The following is a 15,657-nucleotide window of genomic DNA, read 5'->3' on the forward strand; positions in this document are numbered from 1 at the left end:
TTACCAGTGAACTCACCTGGACCCAGTGCTTTTTGCTTTGGAAGGTTATTGTTTCAAGTTCTTTAATATAGTCCTGCTTAAATTGCTTATGTCTTCTTGTAAGAGTTTTAGCAGATTGTATCTTTCAAAAACTTAGTCCATATTGTCTAGCTTATTAAACTCATGGGCATGGAGTTCATAATATTTCTTCATTGTCCATTTAGTGTCTATGGGATCTGTAATTATGTTTCTTCTTGTACTTCTGATATCAGTAAATGTCTGCTCACATTTATTTTTTAGACAGGCTTTTGATTTTCATGTAAAGATTTTGTTGATTATTTCCTTTTGATTTCAGATTTTCAATTTCGGTGATATCTGGTCTAATTTTTATTATGTTTTTCCTGATACTTTGGATTTAATATTCTCTACATTTTCTAGGTTTTTTGTTTTTTGGGGGTTTTTTTGGTACCGGGGATTGAACTTGGATCCTTGTGCTTGCAAGGCAGGCGGTGGAACCGCTGAGCTAAATCCTCAGCCCTACATTTTCTAGATTTTAAATGTGAAAGCATAACTAACTAGTTTTAAATCTTGTTTTATTTTCTTATATATGCATATAAAGCTATAATTTTCCATTTAAGTACTGTTTTCATTGATTCTTAAATTTTGATTAAATGTGTTTTCATTTTCATTTAGAAATATTTTTAAATTTCACTTGTAATTTTTCTTTGACGTATGTGTTATTTAATCTTCAGATATTTTGACATTTTCTAGTTATTTTTTATGTTATTAATTTTTTATTTTGTTTTCTGTTTTTTTTTGAGACAGGTTCTCACTATGTAGTTCAGGCTGGATGTGAGCTCTCTTTGTAGTCCAGGCTGGCCTTGAATTCATGGAAATCTTCCTGCCTCAGCCTCCTGAGTGCTGGGATTACAGGTGTGCACCACTATGCCCAGTTTATATTATTAAATTTTGTTGAGAGATACAGGGTCCACTATATTTCCCAGACTGTTGTTGATCATGTGGCCTCAAGCTATCCTCCTGCCTCAGCCTGCTGAGTAACTGGCATGTGCTGAGTTTTAATTTAATTCCACTGTGACTGAGAACTGACATTTCTCTGCTCATTTTTAGGTAAGTTGCCTTAATTGATATTTTGTTAAGTACAATATTTTTAAAGAATGAAATATTTCAATTATGTGAAATGTATGTAAAGTGCTGCTAGAAACTTGTGCACATCTGGTAGGCATTCCAAAGAAATCTCTACAGTTCAGCTCACCTGTCTTCTTTTTTATTAAATCTAAAATAATTTTAGAGAAGAAGAACTTCTGTGTTCTATTTCTTAAAAAAAAATTTTTTTTGGTTTTCTGGTTTTTTGAGACAGGGTCTCACTGTGTAGTTCAGACTGCTCTGGAACTCACTATGTAGCCCATGCTGGTCTCAAACTCACAGTGGTCCTCCTGCCTCAGCCTCCCGAGTGCTGGGATTACAGGCGTGCACCACCACACCCGGCTTCCTTAAAATTTCTTAATGTGTGTTTTATGTCCCAAAATGAGTTCTATCCCAGTGAATGTTCCATGTGAGCTTGAGATGATTGTATATTCTGCTGGTACTGAATGTAGTCTATAGATATCCATTATATCCAAAATGGCAAAAGAGAGACCAGCAGCAAAATACAGCCTCTCTCACCTGCACTTGAGACACCTGGAAAAGAATAATTTGGTGAAAATAAAAAAAGAAGTAGCTGTCTGGGAATGTGGTAGTTGCTGGCAAGAAAACTAGAAACAGTAGAGAACCTGATGAAATGGAGCACAATGCAGAGAAAATAATTAAACAATTTGGAAAGCTGACCCCAGCTCCTGGGGAGAGGGATCTGTGTCTACTCACATGAGGTAAGACCAGAGAGGGTCAGCAGCCCCAGAGAGAAAGAGCAGACCAGGCTTGCAGTACTAGCCCCAAGAAAAGCCTATAGCTATTGTAAACTGAAAAAATAGCATGGTATTTACTCTGAAAGTAACTCCTTCTGCATGGTAAGCTAGAGTTGGAAAAGAAACCTAGTGCATTGCCAGGCACATTTGAGAGTATTGAATCAGGAAACATTCTGGGAATGAATTAAATATTTAAGAATGGACTACAGAACAACTGTACTTCAGAGTTTCTGGCGTCACCCTATCACAGTGAGTGGATGGAAGGAGGCCACAAGGCCATGCAGAGAGGGCACAGGCTAGACATATACCCAACTGAGAAGTTTAAATTCAGACAGGAAGGTCATGGGGCTCTTGCCCTCTGAGTTTAAAAACCAGGCTGGTCATGTGTGTCTTTTGGAAGGGGCTGGGTCAGAAAGTGCTGTTATTAAATCTATTAAATAGTTCCATCCACATTCCTATCACAACTACTCCAGCTCCACTACCTATATCTAGCTTACAGCTCAGTGGTCTGTTTGCATAGCCCATCTGCCAATGTGATCATGGATTCACCTCCACTCAGACAGTTGCTAAAACCTGGGGTTATACACAGAGGATGCCTGGAGCAGGGCAGGCACCTCATAAGCCCAAAGGCCATAAAGGTGGGATGTGAAAGCCATGGCTGGGAGTGCACAGAGGAACATGGAAACTAGGATGGTATAGAATAACTCTATAGCTGTAAGATAGACAATGTTTTTTGTTTTGTTTTGTGGTACTGGGGACTGAACTCAGGACCTTGAGCTTGTGAGGCAAGTAGCGGAGCCACTGAGCTAAATCCCCAGCCCCCTAGACACTGTTGACTGACTACTCCCACCTGAAAGGCAAAGCAAAATTCAGTATTCAAGCACGAAAACACAAGTGTGGATACAAAGTAGATTTTAGTAATGCCTCATTATCCCTCCTTGATGTCTGGTGTGTTTCAGTACTGCAGACTCTGGAAAATAACCACTCATTATAAAACATGCAAGAAATTTTTTTGACTCACTTCTTTTTTTCCACTGGTTTTGAGGGGTTTGGGCATTTTTCTTTTACTTTACTTTTTGCTTTTTTATTTTGATCAGTTCTTTTTCTTTTTTATTCTTTTCTGTTACTTTTATCTATTTTTTTGTATGTGTGTGTGTGTGTGGTACTTGGGTTCAAACTCAGGACCTTGCAGTTGCCAGGAAGTTGTGGAGCTACTGAGCTATATTCTGCCTCTTTTACTTCTTTTGGTTGTTTTCTTGGGGGGGGGCCAGGGTCTCACTATGTAGTTGAGACTGACCTGGAACTCACTATGTAGTCCAGGCTGGTCTCGAACTCATAGTGATCCTCCTGCCTCAGCCTCCTGAGTGCTGGGATTACAGGTGTGAGCCACCATACCCGGCCCTCTTTTACTTCTTAATAGAATCATTTGTCTCAATTTTTGAACCCCTTCTTGCTTCTTTTTCTTTCTTTTTGAATTTTACTTTTTAATGTCCCTTTCCCCAACCCCTCCATCTTTACTAGTATTACTGTTAACATTATTAATCTTCAGGTGTTCAGATAACTATGCTATTGTTTATTTTCTATTTTTAATGGTGGTATAATTGTTGTACTTAGCAGATACCGTTTGTCAGTGTTTTATTTGTCTTGGTCATTACATTCTGCTTACAGACCACTTTTGTATTGTTAAGGGAGGTGCGCTGCTAGATATTATTGGTCCTTATAGTATGTCAGTATCTACTTTGTTTTTCACTCTATTATTCTTGCTGATTTAGCTGCTATAGCCAGGAAGGCATAGTTGTTGTTATTAATTGGTTTTTACCATATACTGGTATATGATTTGTTTTTGTGGCATCAACAATACTACAAAAATATTTCCAGAGAACTGGAATGCTCCACAGAACTGGAACTTTAGGGATACTGCATCCTCTCCTCTCGAATTAACAGACATTGTTGAAACATAAGACAGAGGTAAAAGGCTACTGACAGAGTTTATCACTGGAAAGTAGGCACTAATTAAACAGACCTACATAATAACACATTCTTTTGACTAAAACTGACCTGCAAAAATCAGTGTGCATGCACACACACACACACACACACACACACACAGTAGAAATCTGAGAATAGAACTATCAGAAAGCATGGCAACAAAATGACTCCCAAATCTCCTAAACTGGATGTATGTGGCACCAAGGGGAGGAAATAAAAAGCAAAATACTGAATTATGTGAAATAGTAAAAGAGAAAACAAAAAAGACATGAATGAAGTGCTCCACAAGCTGAAAGATGATATAAATAAGCAGATAACGGACTTAAACAAAATGGTGAGTCAACTTGCAGAAAACACTAATAAAAGCTGGTGGAGGTAAAAGAAAAGTATAAAACATGAATGACCAATTTGCTAAAGAATTAGAGTACATGAAAATGTATCAAACACTGTCTATTCCAATTTTCTGTAGAGTTTTTGTCATTAATGGGTGTTGGATTTTGTTGGATGCTTTTTCTTCATGTATTGAGATGATCATATGGTTTTTATGCTTAACTATTACTATGGTTTATTATATTTATTGATTTTTGTGTGTTGAACCACCCATGCATGTATGGGATGAAATGCACTTAGTCAGGGTGTATGATCTTCTGCATTTTGTTTGCCAATATCTTATACAGGATTTTTGTATCTATTTTCATTAGTGATATGGCCTATAGTTCTCTTTTTCAGGTGGACCTTTCTCTGCTTTTGGGATCAAGGTGATTATTGATTCCAGGAATGAATTTGGGAGTATTGCTTCCCTTTCAATTTCATGGAAGAATTTAAGCAGTAGTGACAATAATTCTTCTCTAAATGTCTTGTAGATTTCTGCAATGAAGCCATCAGGACCCACACTTTTATTCATTGGTAAGTTTTTAATTAAGTTTTCAATTTTCCTGAATGATTTTGGGGTTTTGAGAAATTTTAGGTCTTCATTCAACTTTCGCAATGGATATGCATCTAGAAATATGTTCATTTCTTCAATGTTTTTCATCATATTGGTGTATAGGTTTACAAAGTAGGCGTTGACTATCCTCTGGATTTGTTCTGCATCCACTGTAATTTCACCCTTTTCACCCCTAATTGTATGAACTTGGGCCTTTCCTTTCCTTTTATGATAAGTTTTGTTAAGGGTTTGTCAGTTTGGTTTATTCTTTCAAAGAACAACTTTTTGCTTCTTTGATTTTTTTGTACCATTCTTTTTGTCTCCAATGTATTGATTTCTGCTCTGATCTTTATAACTTCCTCCCTTGTGTGAGCTTTGGGTTTTTCCTGCCCTTCTTTGTCTAGAACCTTGAGATTCAGCATAAGGTTGTTCATTTGAGCGCACTCTGTTTACCTAATATGAGTATTACTGCTTTGAATTTCCCTGTAGAGACCACTTTCATTGTGTCCAATAAATTTGGATATATTGTACTGGCATTTTCATTTAATTCTACAAACTAATTTTTTCTTTACTTTTTCCTCTGTGATTCATTGGTTGTTCAACAGGATGCTATTCAATTTCCATGTGTTTATGTAGTTCTTGTGGCTTATTTTGCTATTGATCTCCAATTTCATCACACTATGATCTGATAATATACAGGGGATAAATTCAAATCTTTTGCATACTTAAACATATCCCTTGAGCAAGTATTTGGTCTATTTTGGAGAGCAATACAAGTACAGCTGAAAAGAATGTGCTGATTTTGGGGGATAGAATACTTGATAAACATCTGTAAAGTCAATTTGTTCAAGGGTTTGGTTGAATCAGTACATGCTCACAGGCCCCAGCCAGAAGCATGCCCACACAACAGCCTACCACAGGGATCCAGAAGTCCATAATTTTGAAACCAGTACTTGGTGCAGTGGTGACCAGTATAGAGAATGCCTCCCTGAGGCTTGTTGAATTGAAGCCTAATGGGAGAGCAAAGAGTCACCTCAATAAAGGTATAGCAGACTGCATTGGCTGAAATTAGAAGACACCTAAACAAGACTTAAAACCAGGCTTCCCAATCACAAAAGGCAACCCAAGGGCCAGCAAGATGGAACAGTCTGAAACTCAACCACCTGGACTCCCTGAACTGGCAACAAAAGAGGATTTGAAAAAAATAAAATCAGAAATAATTTCTCAATTAACACCAGAAATTATGTCCATAGTGAAAGACGTGATCAATTATTTTAGAGCAGAAACCAATTTAAAAAAAGGGAAGGAACATGTTACATGGTGTTATCTCGCCATAGGAAACAAATGGAATTCATATAACAAATGCAAACAGATATCCAGGAGATTAAAAACTCCATTGAAAGATTATGCAGCAGAATGAGCCAATGTGAGGACAAAATATCAGATATAGGAGACCAGATTGCAATTAGTGACCAGGAAAAGAAAGATTTTTTAAAAATAGCTAGGGGTCATGAGAAATCAATCCAGTAGCTGCTAAATGATGCAAAGACAAATAATGTAAGACTTATTGGAGCCAATGTACAAACAGGATATCATACAAATGACAGAAAAAAAACTGTTCACAGAAATAATGGTAGAAAAATGCCCAAGCAGGGGAACAGAATTTGACATACAAATAAGTGAGGCATATAGGACTCCAACAAGCCATGATGAAAAAAAACTACACTGATGAATTTAATACTCAAGATTCCAGAAACACAACTGAAGAGCAAAATACTACAAGTAGTTAGAGAAAAGAAACAAATCACATACAAAGGAAATCCCAGCAGAATCACTGCAAACTTTTCAATACAAATCCTGAAGGTAAGAAGAGCCTGGAGAGAAGTATTTCAAGTCCTAAAAGAAAACAACCTCCAACCTAGACTGATGTTCCCTCCAAAACTATCTTTCGAAATCATTGGAGATATAAGATTCTTTCATGACAAATAACACATGAGGAACTTGACGAATACCAAACCAACACTTCAAAGATTTTTAAAATATATCCTAGGAAAAGTTAATGAGGGTCACAAACCCAGGAAGCCCAGCAGAATGAATCCATCAGGCAAGACAAGAAATTAAATGCAAAGGCAGAGAAGGCAAAAACAGGACAAGGTCATGACAAGGATAAGTCAATATATATGAGTTATAACCATCAATGTTAATGGCCTCAATTTACTAATCAAAAGAAATAGATTGGCAGAATGGGTCAAGAAGCATGCCCCAACAATATGCTGCATACAAAAAGCATTTAATTAAAAAACAACTCATAGACTGAAAGTTAAAGGGTGGAAAACAATACTCCATGTGACAGGAACCTGAAAAAAAAGCAGGAGTGGCTATTCTATTTGCAGATCAAATAGATTTCAAACCAACATTAATTAAGAGAGACAACATATCCCCTGCTCCTGGGTAGAAAGAATCAACATAGTGAAAATGGCCATACTACCAAAACTGCTTATACATATTCAATACAATGCCAATTGAAATTCCAACACTATATTTCACAGAACTACAAAAAATAATCCAAAAATTCATTTGGAACCAGAAGAGACCCAGAATAGCAAAAGCCATTCTAGGCAACAGACACATGGTAGCCGGTATAAAAATCCCCAATTTGGAACTATACTAAAAAGCCCCACTGTGATAAAAACAGTATGGTACTGGCAAAGAAACAGACCTGAGGATCAGTGGAACAGACTGGAAGATGCAGAAAAAACTTCAACCACACTCAACCACCTCATCTTTGACAAAGGAGCTGACCATGCTCACTGGAGGCAAGATAGTCTCTTTAATAAATGGTGTTGGAAAAACTGGATTTCAACCTACCAAAGATTCAAACTAGACCCTTATCTTTCACCATGCGCTAAACTAAAATCAAAGTGGATTGAAGATCTAAATATTAAAATAGAAACACTAAACTTGCTAGAAGATAAGTTAGGCAGACCTCTTGAAGACATTGGCATAGGAAAAGACTTTATGAGCAAATCCTCAGTAGCATGGGAAATAGCAGAAAGAATCAACAACTGGGATCTCATCTTATTAAAAGCTTCTGCACTGCAAAAGAAACCATCAACATAACTAAAACACAACCTACAATGTGGGGAAAAAAATTTACCAGCTGCTCCTCAGACAAAGGGCTTGAGAGATGCAGATGAAAAAAACACTGAGATTCCACCTCATCCCACATAGAATGGCTGCTATCAAGAAATCACACAATAACAAATGTTGTCAGGGTTGTTGGGAGAAAGGAACCCTTTTCCATTGCTGGTGGGAGTGCAGACTGGTGCAACTGCTATGGAAATCAATATGGAGATACCTCAAAGAGCTGGGACTAGAGGTTCCATTTGACCCAGCCATCCCTCTGCTGGGTATCTCTCCAAAAGAATTAAAAGAATCATATCACAGTGATATATGTGCACCTATGTTTATAGTAGCACAGTTTGTAAAAGCTAAAACTTGGAAACAGCCTATTTGCCCATCAGTTGGAAACTTGATAAAGATGTATTTTTTCTATAAAAGGGAATGTTACTCAGCCATAAAGAATGAGAAATTAGATTCATTCATAGGAAAATGGATACATATTGAGGATATACTCCTAACAGAAATAAATATGTCATACAAGTATAAATACCAAATAGTTTCTCTGGTGTGAAAAACTATAATTGTACATAAGACCCTAATGAGATAATTGACAATGTGAAATAGGAAGAAAAGGGCTAAAGGTGTAGGGAAAGTGGGAAAGGTAGGGGAAATGTAATATGGGAAAATAATATGAGAAAATGAAAAAGTGAAAATGAAGTGTTTGTAAATTGGGAGGGTAGGAAATGGTGAAGGGAGGGCAGGGACAAGGGAAAAAATGAGAACTAAGACCTGTCATGTAAAGGTTCAAGACCCCAATAATGAATTTAACTGTACTGTATACCTAAAATGTACCAATAAACTCAATGAGAAAAAGAGAGAGAAAGACAACAAAGGACACTACATCCTTGTAAAGGGAACAACTCAAGAGAAAGTAGTGACAATCATAAATATATATACACAAAATACTAGTGCACCCAAGTATATAAAACAACTATCAATAGACATAAAAATCAAATAAGCACTAACTCATTAGTAGTGGAGGACCTTGATACCCCACTGTCACATATGGATCAATTAGATAAAAAAATTAACATGAAATACTAGAACTCAACCAAACTCTTGAATAAATGGACTTAACAGATGTTTAGCAAGTGTTCCAACACCAAAAATCAGAATACACATTCTTTTCAGCTGCACATGTGTTGTTTTCCAAAATAGACCACATGTTTGCTCATAGACTGTGTTTAAGTAGATGCAAAAGATTTGGAGTTATCCCCTCTATATTATTAGATAATACTGTGATGAAATTGGAGATCAATAGCAAAAGAAACCATAAGAATTATATAAACACATGGAAGTTGAAGAAAACCCTCCAAAATAACCAATGGGTCACAGATTAAATTAAAAGAGAAATTAGTTAGTAGAATTAAATGAGAATGCCAATACAACATATCTGAATGTATGGGACACATTGAAAGCACTCTTGATAGGGATATTCATACAGTGAATATTCATATTAGCCACACAGAATGAGCTCAAATAAAGTATTTAGTACTGAAGTTCAAGCTTATGGAAAAAGAAGACCAGGGGAAACCCAAAGCTCATACAAGGGAGAAATTATAAAAATCAGAACAGAAATCAATGCATTGGAGACTATGACAGTGATACACAAAATCAAAGATGTAACGAATTTTTTCTTTGAAAGATGAAAGAAAATTGAAAAACCCTTAGCCAACTTTATCAACAAAAGGAAAGACCCAAATCTATGCAATTAGGAATGAAAATCGTACAATTATAACAGACCCAGAAGAAATCCAGAAGATTGTGAATGCCTACTTTGAGAACCTATACAACAATAAGATGGAAAACGTGGAAGAAAGGGAAATATTTTTAGGTACATATGAATTACCAGCATTGAAAGAAGACCTAAAAATTCTAAAAAACCCAAAATCTTTCAATGAAATTGAAAACTGAATTAAAAATTTAGCAACAGAAAAAAGCCCTGATCCTGATGGCTTCACTGTTGAATCCTACAAGACGTTTAGAGAAGAATTTTTGCCAGTACTGTTTAAACTCTTCAATGAAATTGAAAGCGAATCAGTACTTCCATATTCATTTCTGGAAGAAAGCATCACCATAATTCCCAAAGCCAAGAAAGACTAACCAAAAAAGAGAACTATAGGCCAATCTCCTTAAGGAATATAGATACAAAAATCCTCAATAAGATACCTACAAATAGAATGCAGAAGATCAAGAAAATAATACAACCCGACCAAGTGGGATTTATCCTAGGGATGTAGTGATGGTTCAATATATGCAAATCAATACATGTAATACACTATATTAAAAGAGCCATGGTCAAAACCATAGGATCATCACAATAGATGCAGAAAAAGTGTTCCACAAAATCCAAAACCCATTCATGATAAAAATCCTGCAGAAAAGTGAAATAGATGGTCTTAATCTCAAACTGATAAATCTATCTATGAAAACCAACAGCCAACATCATACTAAATGTTCAGAAAATGAAATCCCTCATGCTAAATTAGGAACAAGACAATGATGTGCATTATCAGCACTTCTGCTCCATATAACTCACAAATATTGACAATTAGAGAAGAGAAAGAAATAAATGGAATAAAGAAAGGAAACTAGAATTTAAATTGCCATTATTTGCAGATGACATGATACTCTATATAGAACCCAAGAATTCCACGAAAATTCTTCTAGACTTAATAATCAAATTCAGTAGAGTAGATGGATATAAGGTCTATGCACAAAAATCAGTAGTCTTCCTGAACGTTAACAACAGACTCACTGAGAGAGGAACTGGAGGAGCAACCCCTTTCACAAGACCATCCAAAAAATGAAATACATAGGAATCAATCTAACAGAAGTTATCAAAGATCTGTACTCTGAAAACTACAACACTCTCAAAAAAGAAATGAAGAGGATACCAGAAAATAGAAAATCATCCCTTGCTCCCGGATAGGAAGAATCAATATAGTGAAAATAGCCATACTTCCAAAATTATTATATAGATTCAATGCAGTCACAATTGAAATCCCAACAGCATTCTTCACAGAACTTGAAAATACAATACAAACATTCATTTTGAACCAGCAGAGTCCTAGAATAGCCAAATCAATTCTAGGAAAGAAAGACAAGGTAGGGGAAATCAAATTCCCCAACTTGAAACTGTATTACAAAGCTACTGTGATAAAACAGCATGGTTCTGGCAAAGAAAAAGACCTGAGGATCAGTGGAATAGATTGGAAGATACAGAAACAATTCCAGATGTACTCAGGTACCTCCTCATCTTTGACAAAGGAGCCAAACACTGTCATTAGAGTAATGATAGCCTCTTTCTAAAATTGTGCTGGAAAAATTGGGTTTCAAACTGCCAAAGATTTTTTTTCTTTTTAAAAATCTCTTATTTTATTTTATACGTTTTGGTGGTAGGTCAAAATTGTCCTCTTGTTGTAGATGACAAAGAGGCACAGTGACCATAATGACTTTTCAGATTACAAAGAAAATTCTAGTAGCCGGGCGTGGTGGCACATGCCTGTAATCCCAGCACTCGGGAGGATGAGGCAGGAGGATTGCTGTGAATTCAAGACTAGCCTGGGCTACATAGTTAGTTCCAGGTCAGTCTCAACTACATAGTGAAACCCTGTCTCAAAAAACAAAACAAAAAAAAAAGAAAGAAAGAAAATTCAAGATGAAACAATGAAAACTAAAATTCAGATTCAGTGGTTAATGTGGCATGCATGTGTCTGTGCTAGTCCAATTACAGAGCAATGCCTAGGTAACATTTGGTTTAGAAAATGTGTTATTTTGTATGAATAAAAGTATTTCACTGAGCTCTGGGCCCAAAGTATGGAATGGCCCTCTAATAGCATCTAATAGGATCACCTTCCTGGTGATCCTACTGTCTCAGCCTTCCAGTGCACTGGGATTACAGGCATTTACCACCATACTCACCTGGCTTAGAGCAATCAAGTGAATATAGAGATTTGTTAACACTAAAACTGAACTCAGCTGATACCCAGTATCTATTTTGACAGTAACTCATATTTCACAAAGGTACTATCATGCTTAGAGTTCATTTGATACAAAAATATATGACATCTTAATCATATAAAACTAAATATTTATAAAATAAATCTTATTGTTATATTTAGTAGAGCTAGCAAACCAGAATAATGTGTATATAAAGAAAATGAAAATAAGTCAAAATGTATATTCTAGTCAGATGTAAAAGCTACACTTATCTTCTCTAAAATACTTAATTATAGATATATTTGTTCTTAGCAAAAGGTGTTTTAGATTAAAAATAGAAAATTTCATCAATCTTGTACTCATCACCATACCCTTTCCCCTTCCTCTGTCCAGATCAGAGAGCTTTTAATTTGGGAATCATAAATGAGGAATAGTATATACCGTTTCCCTCTTTTAAAAATTTAATTCATCATAGTCATGAGTGCACAAGAATGTGAGTATACTTAATGCCAAAAAACTACATTTTTTTAAATAGTTAAAATGAAAAGTTTGTTATTTTCATTACAATAAAAAAGTAGTCTTTAAAAATGGTGATTTAGCCCAAATAACCAATGTTTTTTATGCTTACCAAAATATATCATGTAACATTTGGCATGTAAGCTAATCCTGATAGATGAAGAACTGCTATGTTTATAAGCATGTGGGAGTCAACTGTATCACTTACTACAATGTGAATATTAGTTGTGTGTGTGAGGGCTTCTGCAAAGATGTAGGTAGACCAACTTGACTTACCTTGAAGAAGGCCCTAAATAGAAAAACAGATGGGTTTTTAATAACAGTTTTTCATAACCTCAGAAAATTCTACAACCACTAAAGTATAATGCTTGAGCTAAAAAAATTCTGCTGAAATGCTTACCCACTACTATATTTCTATAGCCACATTGGCCAACTCATTATTTAAGTGACCAACCCCTGAACTGTCTTCATGGTTTTCATAAGTTGGTCATCACATTGGTAAGCAAATTATTTCATAAAACACACACTCACACTTGCAGAAGCTATTTGCTAATGCACAAGTAAACACTCCTGAATTTCTTAGTCTTTTCATTTGTTTTCCAATTTATAATAAATGATGTCTTTTTCATTAAAATCTCCTGTGCACATCATTTTTCAAAGTTTTAAACATCAGTATTTAAGTATCTTGATTCTCCATGCTTCAAGACAAAAAAAAAAAATATTCAGTGTTAAGTCCTTATCTTTCCAAAGATTCAGACTTTTCCTGGAGGCTCTAAGTAATGCTCATATGCTAAGGCAAAAGTTCCCCAGTGAATGACCACAAATTTCTTTGCTTGGATGTTGATGTAAATTCTTACAGCTTCTCCTGGGTCTACATGCTGGTATTTCAGAAACTACCTTGGCTTGTAAGCCAATGGTAATGATATAGGGGAAAGAGATGTAACTCCAAAACCTGCTAGATATCTGAAATTCAAGTTCATGTTTTCTAAAATTAAAGAATGAATTGTAGAAACAACAGAGGTTAAGAGTAGGAAAAATTTATTGAGAGAAAGTTTCTGTGTAAGAAGGGTGACCAGAAAGTGACTTTTCTTTTTTGTTGTTGTTGTTTTTTAATTTTTTAAATTGAGTTTATTGGTACATTTTAGGTACACAGTAGAGTTACATTCATTATTGGGGTCTTGTACCTTTACATGACAGGTCTTGGTTCTCATTTTTCCCCTTGTGCTTGCCTTCCCTTCGCGCCCTCCTACCCTCCCCATTTACAGACACTTTATTTCCATTTTATTAATTTTCTCATATTTTTTTCTTTTACCTTATTACCTTTTCCCTACCCTTCCCACTTTCCCTACACCTTTAGCCCTTTTCTTCCTATTTCACCACTTCCTACACCTTTAGCCCTTTTCTTCCTATTTCACATTGCCCACCCCTTTTCAAAGATGATGCTTTATACAGTCAAGCCATGTGGTGAGGTGGGTACAAAGTGGGACAAAACTAAGACCCAATGGAAAACTACAAGGTGGGCATGAGGTAGAGGAAAACCATGGCCAACCAATAAGATTACAGGTACAGTCACCCGGGAAATAATATTAAGTGGGGGTCAAATAGGGGTGCACATCACACCGCAAGCATACAAGGATTTTCTGTAAGAGTGGGGGTCAGGGATATTTCCTGGAAAGGCTGGGTTAAGACCTTGGGCCCCCACCCACGTTACTGATAATATTTATAATATCAATCACTGCTATTTATCCCAGGTGTGAAACACAAGGTTATAGTAGTTTATCTCCTTTTACAATTCTGGCCACAGTGAATGTGTCTTTATTGTTCCCCATTTTGGCTCCTTGCTGTGTTGGCTCCTTGGGAGCTGGCTCCTGGAGGGAGCCCCTGTCTAACTGCCTACAAGATATCTAATTAACTTACCTATCTGCAGTAGTAATAGCTGCAAGATCAAAAGGTATGATTTTTTTCCTGTCACTTCAAATGCAGAGCAATAACCAGTATCTCCTGCAAAAACATTGATTCCCAGGCCCCAAGACAGACCAATTGCCCTTCAGAACCCTGTCAACCATTAGAGTCCTTTTGTTCCAATGCCAAGAAAGCATAAAGACAAAGATGACCTGATTGTGGCCGGGAACACAATTCTCCCACCAGTCCAGCTCAATGACATTCTCATAGCCACATGTTTGCATCCAGTCAAGGAGACCCAAAGGCTCAAACCACCTCGGTTCATTTCCAAATTGCTCATTCAAGGCAATGACAGAGTTGCAGTCCAGGTGGTCATAGTGGTTATGACTGATGAGGATGGCATTTATAGGGCGGAGTTCCTCTATCATGCACAAGGGAGGATGAAACTGCTTTGCACCCAGGTACTGGAATGAAGAGGTGCAAGAGCTGAAGATGGCATCTGTGAGGAAGAGAAGCTCATCCATTTGAATCACTGCTTGGCCGAGCCACATGACACTTAGGCCTGCCTCCTGCATTCCTGTTTCTCCAGGGTCATCAATAAAATAGGATTTAAGCACTGGGAGTTCTTTGTCAAGTTCATCTTTGCAGCTTAGAACACTGCTAGGATTCTTCTCCATGATCATCCACTTGAGAGCATTGGAAAAGGACAAATTCCTCCATGTCAGCCACAAGTTAACAAACCTCCCATCTTTCCCCTTCTTTGATTTAGTTACATCTTCCTCTAATATGTAATCCAGTTTGAAGCATTTCTTGGACAACATAAAAGAATCATTTTCACGAGAATCCTGTGCTGAATTTTGTCCTTTATATACTGCATCATCAGGAAATTGGCTGCTTATCATCTGTGACTTTTATTTTCATGCATTTCCATTGGTGAAGAAATTATTCAACCAAATGGCTTGATAGAAGACTGCATCTATGACATAAAAGTGATATCCAAGGGCATATATAATGTGTCATGAAAATCTGGTGATCGCAGGAAAAATGGGATCTTAATTCCCTGAGACAGCTACTCTGCCAAGGGGAGGGGAATGAAACTTCTTGGCTCTTCTCCTAGCAGCTAGAAGTGTGGGCTCCACACTTGTGAGGTGTGGAAATATAAATGAAGAACAGCCACTCAGGAACATGGCATTTCTAACAAAGGGGGAAGCTTGGGGACTATGACACCCAATGGCAGGCAGCATGAACTCTTGTGGAGTCCCAGCAGCCCTGGCCAGCATTGCAAGAAAACCACCCATG

At 36.7% G+C, this 15,657-nt stretch overlaps 1 pseudogene; it reads right to left on the reverse strand.

Moving 5' to 3' along the window:
* Positions 1-13,118: 13,118 nt before the first annotated feature.
* On the reverse strand, positions 13,119-15,294 carry LOC104867080 (annotated as a pseudogene).
* Between the last annotated feature and the right edge of the window lie 363 nt (positions 15,295-15,657).

The sequence above is a fragment of the Fukomys damarensis genome, unplaced genomic scaffold (genome assembly GCF_012274545.1).
Source record: "Fukomys damarensis isolate Sample0158 unplaced genomic scaffold, DMR_v1.0_HiC HiC_scaffold_39, whole genome shotgun sequence".
NCBI lineage: Eukaryota > Metazoa > Chordata > Mammalia > Rodentia > Bathyergidae > Fukomys > Fukomys damarensis.